The 12,650-nt window shown below is 38.9% G+C and overlaps 1 long non-coding RNA gene across 3 annotated transcripts in view; it reads right to left on the reverse strand.

Moving 5' to 3' along the window:
- Positions 1 to 12,650, reverse strand: part of LOC144022295 (uncharacterized) — an 82,043-nt gene that overhangs the window by 52,301 nt on the left and 17,092 nt on the right. Inside the window, exon 3 of one of the 3 annotated variants that reach the window (XR_013284301.1) lies at positions 11,945 to 12,121. The exons of the other annotated variants lie outside the window; for them this stretch is intronic. This is a non-coding gene — a long non-coding RNA (uncharacterized LOC144022295). Of the gene's footprint in view, positions 1 to 11,944; positions 12,122 to 12,650 lie in introns of those variants that run through there. 3 annotated transcript variants of the gene reach the window in all.

Genomic DNA, 12,650 nt, shown 5'->3' on the forward strand with positions numbered 1-12,650 from the left:
TGTTGCCAGATCCATGAAGTGGGAGGCAATCAAGGTGATGCTGACGTGTGGCGCACACACCCGAATCCCGATAGAGTGGTGGCAACAAGCCAAGTCCTTGCCATGTCTGAGGGCAGGCCCCCAAAGCCCCCACAAATGACACCAACATATGGAGCATATGTTGAAAAGTCACCTCCATCCACCATCCTCTTTTCCAGCTATTGTAAGCAGGATGCTAAATATTAGCCTAGCTCACATTATTCAAAGACACACGGAGTTTTGTTTGCTCATGTGCAAAAGAATCTTGAAACTGGGAATGCAAGCGCCTGGGATGCATGTTGCTTTCGGCTCAATCAATATAACAGCGGTGTGCGCACCCCCACCCGGCATCTTAATGAGGCGAAGACCAATCACCGACATCCTGCACACCTTCCTTATCTACAAAGCCAAAAGGAGAACAACGGGAGGCGTGACCTTCATTTGCCTCACTTTTTTCCTGCCATTTTTTTTCCGCCTGAAAAATTTAATGAAATCATTATGAAAAATGAGGACTACTGTGGTTAAAATTAAAATGCTTTTAGGCTAAACAACGTAATGTCTATCAACGTGTTTTTGAGGGAGTACATTTTTTTTTATCTGGTTTAGATGGCATATTTTAATTTTTAAAATTTGTTAAGATGTATGGGGAAGAGAAGTGGTTCTAATGTTGACCCCTGGGGCATACCCATATATATATGTTGAATGAACTGATTGGATTTGTTGACGTGCTGTTTGCTGTTATGCAAAACATCAAACCAGGCGATTATAACATTGTTTGTTCATCTTTAAATTATTATTTACTGATTTACTTTTCTCCCAAGCCTGCTTATTTTTCATTCCCTTCATTTGTCCAAAAAATTCTCTTGAACTTTCCCGCCCCTGCCGTTCCCGCTGTGGGATGCGTCCAGATGTGCAGCATTATCCGCCAGGCACCTGCAGACATCACCCAGCTTATTCACAGAATGTCACAGCCTGACTTTTTTTTTTTTTTTTTTGGCACATCCTTTCCAGAGCCTCCAAAGCCAATGAAGGTCTACAAAAGTTGAACTTCTCTCTCTAATCCCTCAATCTCGTCTAAATTCTAAACAGCATGATTGTTGTGATAAGGACTGGAGGAGTTTTCCACGCCAAAGTTGTCACTCTGTTGCTAGCAAACTTGGCTAAAGTGTTTGTGGCCTGTTTTGAAATCAATCACGTCGTTTTTTTAACTTGTGCTGACAAACATGTATAGAAAAAAATTGAAGAGAAACTCATTTACATCCCGTTTGACAGACACAACATAGGCGACTATAACAGGAAAGATGTTAGCCCCGGAATTGTTTCTGAGATCCAACATGTCACAATTTCGCTCGGCATCGCAAGACGTACGATGGTAGCTTTTGCCTAGATTGCAAAAAGGAGAACATTTTAGCTGACATAATTGTTGATTCATCATTACATTATTTTCAACTTGGCTCTCAGGCTACGTGAAAGTAGCTAATTACTGCGCAGGGGGAGACATTCGGGACAGCGCAGTGAAAAATGGAACCCGCCATCGTCAGAACGAGGCCTGACAGGTGCCCGCATCCCCGTCGTGATCCACCGCTAGCGACCGCTCGGGCCGTCCGCTCGGCGCGTCGCAAACAATATTTGCTGACTTCTCTTCCCCTCTAATTGGTGTGCAATTTAAAAAAAGGAACACAGAGGCGGCGGCATTGTAAATTAGACTGCAGGGCGCTTTTTCGCATATTCGTCTTCCTTCTCGAAAAGCCGGGAGGGAGCCGCAAACACAAGTCTGTTAGTTAAATGACGACAAAGACAGGCTCCAAATTAATTGTTTGTCCCAGACTGCCGGCTCAGCATGATCTGTGCGTGTGAAGCCATTATGTTGACTGCAGCATGAACGGGAGTGTTGCTAATTGTGGAACAACATGCTATAGTTCTTTAGAAAGAAAAAAAAAAGTTGGATTGGGAAGTTGTGAAGGTTTCTGATTTTATTCATACCGTCTCAGCAATTTGATGCCCCCTATGTGGTACGAATCATAAGACATACTACAGTCTTTTACCACTCAACAAAATCACCACCACTCGATGAACACAATGCAGACAATTGGAAACGCCCTGCAGAGAATTGGAAAAAGAAAAAAGAAAAAGTTTATATATACCGATATTACTAGTTATGTTGTGGGTCAAAGTATGTTCGAACTTACTTACAAATACGCTCAAATGTATTTGCCAGTCAAAAATGCTTACTCCACATTGGGAGTTCCACTGTTCCGTAATTATCCACTTTCACGTGACGATAACTACTCAACTCAACTTTATTAATAAAGCGCTTTAAGAACAGGCATTGCTGTATACAAAGTGCTGTACATAAAACATAAATCAGTTGTGCAGTAAAGAATAATGCAACAAAACAAGAACAAAGCAAACATTTTGAAGTGCGTATACAAGTTTTTTGTTGTTGTTGTTGTTTTTTACAAGTAAATACATTTTACATCAGTAAATTAATAAGAAGTAGGTGAATGAATGAATAAATAAATAAATGCATAAATAAGTAGACTAAACATCAAATTCATACACACCAGAAAACACCAAAAACAAGTCACATGGTGCGCCAAAAGCCAAAGAATACAGATGTGTTTTAAAAGAGGATAAAGAGGGGGATTGCCTAATATTTTGTGGAACGTCGTTCCAAAGGGAGGAACCGGCAACAGCAAATCCTCGATTTCCTCTAAGCCTCCGCTTTGCCGTCGGTATCTCCAATTGAGTCTGGTCTGCAGACCTGAGGCACCGGGCAGGTGTGTAGGGGTGCAAGAGCTCAGCGAGATAAGGTGGGGCAAGACCATTTCGAGATTTGAAAACAAATAGAAGAATCTTAAAGTGGACTCTAAATTTCACGGGCACTCAGTGAAGAGAGGCCAGGATATGTGTTCTCTCTTACGGGCACCAGTAAGGAGACGAGCAGCAGCATTTTGGACAAGCTGTAGACGCTTGAGGGAGGACTGGCTGATTCCAAAGTAAAGTGCATTACAGTAATCCAGCCGAGATGTAACAAAGGCATAGATTACCATTTCTAAGTGCTGCTGAGATAGGAGATTATTATTATTTTTTTACCTTAGCCAGCTGCCTAAAAACCTGGATTTGACAACAGCGGCAATTTGTCGGTCCAGGTTAACGTCACTGTACATCTTGACACCCCGGTTTGAGGCTGTTGGCTTTAGATAGTGTGCCAGAGGACCCACGTCGGCAGGATGAGAAGAGCCGCTGGGGCCAAAGACCATAACTTCTGTTTTCTTCTCATTTAAGTTCAAGAAATTTAAAGCCATCCAGGCTTTGATTTCCTCCAGACAGGACAAAAGAGGCCTCAATGAGAAAGCGTCCTTTTTACTAAGCGGGACCTAGATCTGACTGTCATCCGCATAGCAGTGAAAAGAGATCCCATATTTTCTTAAGATGGAGTCCAAGGGCAGTACATATAGTGAGAACAGTAGGGGTCCCAATACAGAACCTTGTGGAACACCATATGACAGTGGGGCTGTGCGGGACTTGGAGCACCCAAGGCGAACACAGAACATTCTGTCGGCCAAATAATAATTTTTAATAATGGAAGTCACTTCACCCAACAGTTGTGTGAGTACAACACCCCCAAATTATAGTTCTTGTGTTTTAGCAAGTGTTTTAGACAAGCACTTTTCAAGTAAATCAAATGTTCCCTAAAAATGCAGCATGAAAATACCAAAATGGCATAAAGATTCAAGGCTGCGTGATTATTTAGCTCACTTATGACTCGGATAAAGAATTACACAAATATGCGCGCGCACACATGGCAAGACATTTGTGCAAATGTTATTCAATGATATGCGGTTTGGTTTGAAGAGTGCTTAATGCAGAAGTTTTCAATGTGTATTATGTGCTCACACGAATGCTCTGAGGATGCTGTATTATTGGGACTAATTGATTCCAATTCCTGTTTACACCACTTTGGAACAAGAGCCCACGGTAAATGTGTGTGGAGTTTCATCATGAATCTAGAAGCAAGCAGCGCTCCTTTTGTTGTGATTGTTTTTGGCTTACATGGTCATTACCAGAAGAGCGCGCAAACCAGGGTCAAAGTTCGGCGTGAACCCTGCTGCTCGTTGTAAATGAGCCCCATGGGGAGCTTGTGGGCTTGACCAGACCTTTGAGTTCAAAGGAAGTGATGCCTGGAGGCTGTCGCTCACCTTCGGAGGCGGCGTTCTCTGCGGCAAACTGACTAAAATTCCTAAAAGATTACTGGATGCACTAAAAGGTTAATTTAAAATTAAATTGAATATTGTTGTGCATAAATAGCCAACTTGTAAATGGCCAGTGCTCAAGAATTAACAGACGTGTGTAGCGATGTCAATCAGATAAAACATATTCCCGATGTGTAATATAAATGTGTAAAAATAAAATAATATAAAACTCACAAAAACTTATGATATGCAAAATTCATATTGGCAACAAAACCGGCCAAATTAAAAATATTTAGAAATTAAAAATATTTCATTAAGCTACTATTTGAAACACCAAATCCCATTAACTACATTAAAGTACAAGCCACCGCCGATCACTTCATACAGGTAATGGTTGCTTGTAATTAAAATGGCCGACTTCCTGTTCAATTCCCAGCATGGGTCCTTGAGACATTTGTTGTTATGACAGACACGTCCACCCACTTTCAGTCGATTTATAAAACTGGTGTTGGGGGGGCTAATTTGTTTCTGACTTGTAACACACCCTCAGTTCAATATTATTTACTCCCATAGAGAAAACACTCAAGCTTCAAGGTCACAAGCAGCTAGTGAGGTAAGACATCATATCATGGTGCACACATTCAGCCGTCTACTCAGAAAATGAGCAAGTATACTTTCCATTTTGTGTGGCTTTTCTTCTCTTTTTCTGTGTGACAATCTGCAATTGAAGCTGCTGTAGCAGTTTCACCTGTGGAACAAACAAGCTCTTGAATACCAAACCTACAAATGGTCATCATTGCCATCATTCTGGCTTCTATGTCATGGAGGCTTGTGTGTGAATGTGCGTGGTACTAGAGTGCCATCTGTTGGCTCTCTTGAAGGCACTTATTTTTTATTTATTTTTTTGGCTCATGGTCTTGATCACAGGTGCTGTTTGACAGAAGGTCAAACCTTGGACAAATCCCGGAATCTGTTCACAAGCTGTTGTTTTCTGCTACTACTAGCATTGATGCTAATTTCCTCCCTGTTGCCTTTTTAATGGTGGCATGTGTTTGGGAGGATTTATTCCAATTTATGAACTGGATTTGAAAGTTAATTGAAGACACAAATTCAGGGATCAAGTGGACAGGTGTATTCAATACTTTTGTTGTCACTGATAAAGAGCCCAAGAAAAAACTGACACCCGTGAAAAATGTAATTCACAGGACTTCACAATACAATTAAAAAGAATAAAAATCCATTTTACTATATACTAAACTAAAATTGAAGTGTCTCCATATTCTGACATTTAGTTTTATCGAGACAAACCTTTTTCTGGTTTAAAAAAACAAAAAAAACATGTTTGAGGTAAATATACATAAATATTGTGAATGTGGAGTTAGAACTATCCACTTAGACATCAATCTCGACATCTGCCTCAAAGCATAAATCTTATATGTCTGTTCAATGTTACAATGTTCACACATTAAAAAATAATCATAATAATAATATTGCAGCAATGTTCAGCTAATAAGACGAAAAAACGCCATGAGGGAAATATTTTGGTGCCCCAATAGGGTGCACAGATTGTTAGTCTAGCATATTCATGCCCGGATTTTGTATCTACAGTTCACACTGCCCACCTGTTTACGGTGCATTGTGGGCATTGTATATGATGTACATTGTATAATTTTGGACAGTGCCGGAACACTTTATGAGCACTTTGCATTGTGCATGAGGTTATCCAAGTGCTCATTTTCCCTGACATTGCTCAGCTGGGCTGTGAGTCGACGCTTCCGTCGAGCTCGCCTGGAAACGACTCACGTTGGTGGTCAGGAATGAGACGACGGAACAATGGCTATTCAGGGGAAAGAGGCTTATAAAACAATGATCGGGGAGAATAATGGAGCTCTGCTGGCTGTTTACCGCAGCTACATGGCGCAACAATGAGCGGTCGGCGGCAGCAAATGATGATGAGCAGCACAATACAAGACTCGACACTCACTCACTCGCATGGTGTTTTGTTTAACATGCTGCATGGGATTCCCATTATAAAATGTACAACTCACGCATATGCATGGAAAGCTACAGAATAATCTGGACACAATTGTGGATATAGCTCTTTTTTAAAACTTGGGTGAAAATAAAAACAAAATAATGGTTATATTTTCATATTTTGTCACTTTATCTAAATACTTTAAGAGAAGGTAAACACAGCATAAAATGGCTGTTTCGTAACAGTGGGGTTAATAGGCGTGATCAGTTAGGTTGGGCAAAGAATTCTACAAATGACATTAGTTCACTCTAAAAAGGAACATCAAATTGTGAATTATTTGTCAAATTATGCGGCTCTGCCATCACAAATAACTGCAGATTTAGCCGTTAGCGACATGTTAGCTTCAGTATACTGTAGACCATTGACAATCAAAGCAAATGAAAAATTAGGCAATTAGTCCACTTGACGTCAAGTCGCATCACGCTATGACGTCATTTAGTGGGCCACGACTAGCAAAATTTGCGCAAAAATAGTCTGAAAATGCAAAATTAAGCTAATTGAAGAGACGACGATCGACCGTACACTCATCGGCCAAGTTAGTATGTTGGTCGACGACAATTTAATCGCATAAGCACACTTGGAAGCTTAAGTAGACATCTCTGGACTGATCTCCTTACTTTCATCTTCATCTCACAATCATTCATTCAAAAGTGACATTACGGGTGCAGTAGAATTAGCTTATCATATCGCGCAATCTGCAGTTTAAAATAAAACAAAAAAACAAAAACAAAAACTTTTTTTTGTTAATTTATTCATTTAAAATTATATAGTATCTATGTAAGGAAAACAAATCACAATTAAATCGCTTGGCCCTAGTGTGAATGACTCTTCGTTGAATCAAATTGTTCGGTCGGACTAACTAACTAATGTACCTATTATGCACATAATAACCACATTAAAAGAAAATTATCATTTCCGTGGCTTTTTTTTTTTTTTTTTTTTTTATTGTGGCAAGGTATGCCAGAGGCCATCTATGCCATTGGCAAGCTATGCCATTAGATACAAGCACACCTCACTTACAACTTTTTAGAGGTATACGAGTCAATGTTCAACAGATGTTTTTCTTTGTTATTTTATTTTTTTATTTTTTTGCTTCACTTGCAAGTAACAAATTCAGACATGATCGAGTGCTTCAAACTGTTTCTTGGCATGACAATTAAAGTTTTCTGTCGCTGTGTTATAACCCGTTTATCCTCTACAAATATTACTCCAATTTACTTACGTAGGATGTGACTGCCATCTCGATTTCTATACCAATTTCCTCCAAGCAGCCAAGGCACACAAACAAGAAGCAGCAGCATTGAAATTAAGTGTAGCAAAAACTTACATTCTATTCAACGATATCTTTACTCTGTCTTTAGAAAGTATAATATTATAGAGTGCTATTTTTCTTTAAAAAAAACACATTACAAACATCTTTGTTGTTGACTAAGTCAGCTACAAAATGGCCGCAAACCTTCCTGGCTTGTAACTGCTTGTTTTTTTTTTTCCTTCTTCTTCTTCCACTATGTTGTAAGAACAGAAGCAACACTCAGCGTCTCCACACCTCCCTCTGCGTGCGGTTAACAGCGACGTGCGTGTGTGCGTGTCGCCATAGCCGTGTATTTCCCTCCCCTCAAAGCATCGCCACACTCGGCCACAAGTGACCTGCGTCACGGGGGTGGAAATCAATAGGCAATTCCATTTTGCCGCTTTAGCGTGCGACAGGTAGTAGATAGAAGCACATTGGGTGCATGTTTGGAGCACGAGTGCAAGTCCAAACTTGACTGACCCCCGATCCCTTCCTACCTCTGCCTTGAAATCCATGCGGAGGAACAAAGCGCCTCTTCAAGTGTGAACGTCCAATATGACAGATAACTCAAGACTCCGGACAAGCATGTCAAAATAAGTTTATAATTGACATATTTTGATTGGCATTGTCAAGGAGGTATTATTTCAACTTTAGATGCTCGCTAAGCTGAAGTTTCACAAGATTTTTGAGGATTGTTTGCGCTATAATCAAATGTGTATACAATTAATTAAATGAACTCTTGTACTGCCACACGTGATCCAAACAACAACCCCAATGGTGCCAGACAATTTCGAGCATTTTAACTCATCTTTCAAGGCAAACAGAATATTGTGTGCTTTTACTACATAAACATGGTGGATACCACATGAAAGATCGCATTCCATTCTTTCATTAGAAAAATAAAGTACATTTCAGCCTTTTCCCGTTCTTTAGTAATCACCATTTGAAAATAGGTAATTTGAGTGACAATCAAGTGAAAATAGAAAAAACTAAGTAGAAAACGAGCTTTTTGTGGAAAGATACATTTTCTCCAAAACAGTGACTTTGACACTAATATTTTTTTGTTTAGTTACGCTCTGTGAATTACATTTAATGTGACAAAGGCTTTGATCATTCACGTCATCCTTGAAAACGTTCTATTTCATCAGATTTGTCATGTTTCATTGTAATTTCATACACCTGTTTTTGATTTCACTACCCAATTGACCAAGCAGCGCTCCACCAGACATTGCACTTCCCATTGAAAAAACAAACAAACAAACAAACAAACAAACAAACAAACGGTTGACGAAAATGGTTGACGTCAATTAACGTTCATGGCGGCATTCATCATGGTTTTAGGAATCGTTATTTAACGTGTTTGACGATAAAAGAGATAAAAACTAAAACTCCTTTTTAATTAAATAAATCACAACAGCAAACGACATTCAGAAACAGAGAAAAAAAAATCACATTACTTTAAATAAATATTTAATAATAAATAAATAAATATATTAAATAAATAAATACATTTAAAACATTTTAAAATAAAGAAATGAATGTAGGTTTCTAAAATAACTAAAAGACTACTATGAAATTGATTTAATTCTTTAAAACTTAATTAAAGGTATGTGGGGGGGGGGGAAGCAAAGTTTTTAACTTGGATTTAAAAGCATCTACAGTTGGGACTGACTGCAGCATAACAATGAAATGCTGCTTCACCATGTTTGCTTTGAATCATTGTTTTTAATATTGTAATTATTTTTATTTGTTTCTGTCAGAATCTGTTGATTGGCACACTGTGGCGCACATTTCGTGTTGACAGGTAGATGCTTCAAATCATGAAAACACGTTGCTGCATGTATTCCGATGCCGATCAGTCTACATGCTTTGCAAAGCACTAACCGTGTTTCATTTTACCGCTGCCCGCGTAGGCGACAAAAACTTATTGGCGACAAAATGAAGCGTTCTTGCTGTCACGTATTTTAATATATTGACGATTACAAACCATTTATTAGATTTTACATAACGAACAGAATTACTCTACAATTATGCCAGGTGTTATTACCACAACAATATATATTTCATCAGAAGACATCAAAAATAAAGTCACGTGAATTAATACTAATTCCAAATGTCCTATGAGACCGTGTGTTTGCGTGTCCACGCATGCTAATAATAACACATGAGAGAAGAGGAACAGAAAGTCATTCACATGCACTCTGCGCATTGCCAAATTTCAGCACAATATGGTTGCTCCATCTGCGACTTTAAGCACATCTGCATTTTAACAGCAGGCGACACGTCACTTTGAAGACAACGTTCAAATTTAATGTTTAATGCAGGAAGGTGGACAACAACGAGAGGATGCTACGGCAAAATGAAAGGATGGTAAACAAGTCACAGGAGTACACAAAAAGAATAGGCAGTAAAAAGCTCATGATGGGAACTATAGTAACATTTTATGTAGGCCTAATGTTGTGGGGGGGTTTTTTTAAAATCTATTGAACATGTAAAATATGTAAAGCTATTTGTAACGGAAAGTAGAAGAAATGAACATCAACACAAAATCGTTCAGCACAGTTGTCGTACCTCCTTTCGCTATACATTTTTGTCTTGTCATTTTAATACAAACATATAATAATCATAAGAATATAATACAAAATAATAAATAGATATATCTATTACTATTATTATCTACGTATGTATACATCTGTCTGGCTATAGATAGACAGACAGATGTATACATACGTAAAACATTGTTACACTCAAGCTAACATCCAAAAATTCCAACATTTCTGAAGTTTCGCAAATTTGTACAGGATTTATATTGTTTTTAGTAATTGATTTTTAACACAGCAAGTGATTGACACCATTTTATGTAACATATTTCATCACTTACATTTACCAGTTCCAAAGGTTGGCCCCAGTTATGCACCAAAGCCCAGTTTTTGTTTCAAAATGCCAACTGGTATGTGCTAACAATGATAACAATTGATTTGCCAACATAGCAAATATAGCAACAACTTTAAATAAGTAAAATGATAACAGTTGTTTGCTAGCAGAAACAGAATGGCAGCCTAAGTAGAAAAGATGTTACGGCAGATTTATAAGGGTTTACATTGTGCCTGTGGTTGGGTACTATTTCAAATTAGAATCGAACAAATACTAACATATTAATAGTTGATATGCTAACATAAAACAAGATAGCAGTTTGAGTACCGAAGGGACTGCGACAGAATATTTCACATTCTGCCCAGTGGTAGGGCACAAGTTCTAACAAGAATAGCTAAAAAGCTAACATGCTAACATTTGGTATGATCAAATACACCAAGAAATCTTGATGAGGATTTTGCCCTGTAGTCAGGTACTTTTTCTAATGAACATTGATGAAATGCTAATCGTTGTTTGGCTGACATCGTTAAATAAATAGCAATCTGACTACAGAAAGCACTCTGGAAATTTTACATTGATTTCATATCTTCCTCTGTCGTCGGGTTCAAATAAGAATTTACAACATGCTAACAGTTGGTATGCTAATATAAAGAAATAGAGAAACCTCACATGGTTTATTTACAAGAGTAACATAATTCTGCATCCGCACTTGACTCATTATGAACTCCAGATTGTACCACTCTTGAGGGCGTTTGACATTGGAGGTTCAACTCGGGCCTTCACTTGAGCATTAGCATCAGCGATTAGCCGCCGCCGTGATTACGACAGACCCGATTGCGGTTAACGACTGTGTAATGTCAGGCTACGAGGCCATCTTTCCAGCCGCGTGACTAATGTGAGCTCAGTCACGTCTGCAAAGAGGAGGAGGCCGGCGTCTTATTAAGTGCGGTAACAAGCGCGCTAATCAAAAACGGCGGTGGCGCTTCATCACTTAGCTTCGGGGGCTAATTTCTCACGCTCGCTGAAATGTAGCATGTAATGCCCGGCGGACGGCGGCGTGCGTGTCTTCCATTACTAACGATTAGCAAAGAGGAGCCAGCAAAGTATGCCCTCGTGTGCTGACTAGTTAATCTACAGTGGGAATAAAGAGTTTACACACCCTTGTTCAAATGCCAGGTTTTTGTGATGTACAAAATGAGGCCACAATTTTCAAGATCTTTTCCACCATTAATGTGACCTAATCTGTATTACTCCATTAAAAAGAGATGTTTTCCCAATTTTAATATCATACGCGCAACGCATAAGCTAATCAAAGCTAGCACACTAATGTGTCGCATGCCATCAGATGTTTAATTATGATTATTCTGACTGCAACTAACACTTTCTTTTTTATATAAGCACACTAACAACTATTGTCGATTAATCGATGGATTTTTTTTTATTGTTTTATTTTCCATCCTTTTATTAAAAGCAGAACATTGTCAGTTTGACATGAATACATGACATAAATGAATTAGTCAACATGGTGATACAAGTACAGTATTAAGAAAAAATCTCAGCAAACCTGGTGAGAACTAGGAACAAAAGTATCAACAAAAGATCATAAACTGCAGATAAAAACTCACTTAAGATGCCAAGAAACAAAAAGGCATGGACTCTGTAGCATGGGTTGGTTCTGTAGCGGGACATGGCAAGATATAAAACAATCTGAAAAAAGACAGGAATAGACGCAAACTTTTTATACACGAGGAATGGGCCGCAGTTATGGGGACAGGCTCTTAGCAATGTACATCTAATGTCCATCCATAGCTCAGTTCATCCCTGTCCTTGCTCTGTTGGGGAATGGAAAATACACTTCATCTCCTCTCAGGAGCTTAGCTTTGTCAAGTGCGTTCAACTTCACTCTGTGGACAGCTGCTGTTGTTTGGGGATCTGGTAAAGATGGTGCCAAAAGAGGCTACTTTGATCCAACCCATTGAATGGAAAGAAGTGTTTACCCGAATTCAACTGGAAATCTAAATTTGATCATATGGCGAATTTGAACATGTTTTTAGAAAGAAAGAAAAAAAAAAAAGTGCAAGACCGCAGAGGCTCCCCACAGAGGAAGACGGCGTGGGAGAACGTTGCTGCTCGGGTTCTCAGGTCAATTAGTAAATTTAAATGTAGTCCTTTGCAATACAATAATATTACAGGGAAAACCTGTTGAATGGTAGTTCATTAATTCATTTCATTTAGG

This window comes from Festucalex cinctus, chromosome 7, assembly GCF_051991245.1.
Source record: "Festucalex cinctus isolate MCC-2025b chromosome 7, RoL_Fcin_1.0, whole genome shotgun sequence".
NCBI classification, from domain to species: Eukaryota; Metazoa; Chordata; class Actinopteri; order Syngnathiformes; family Syngnathidae; genus Festucalex; species Festucalex cinctus.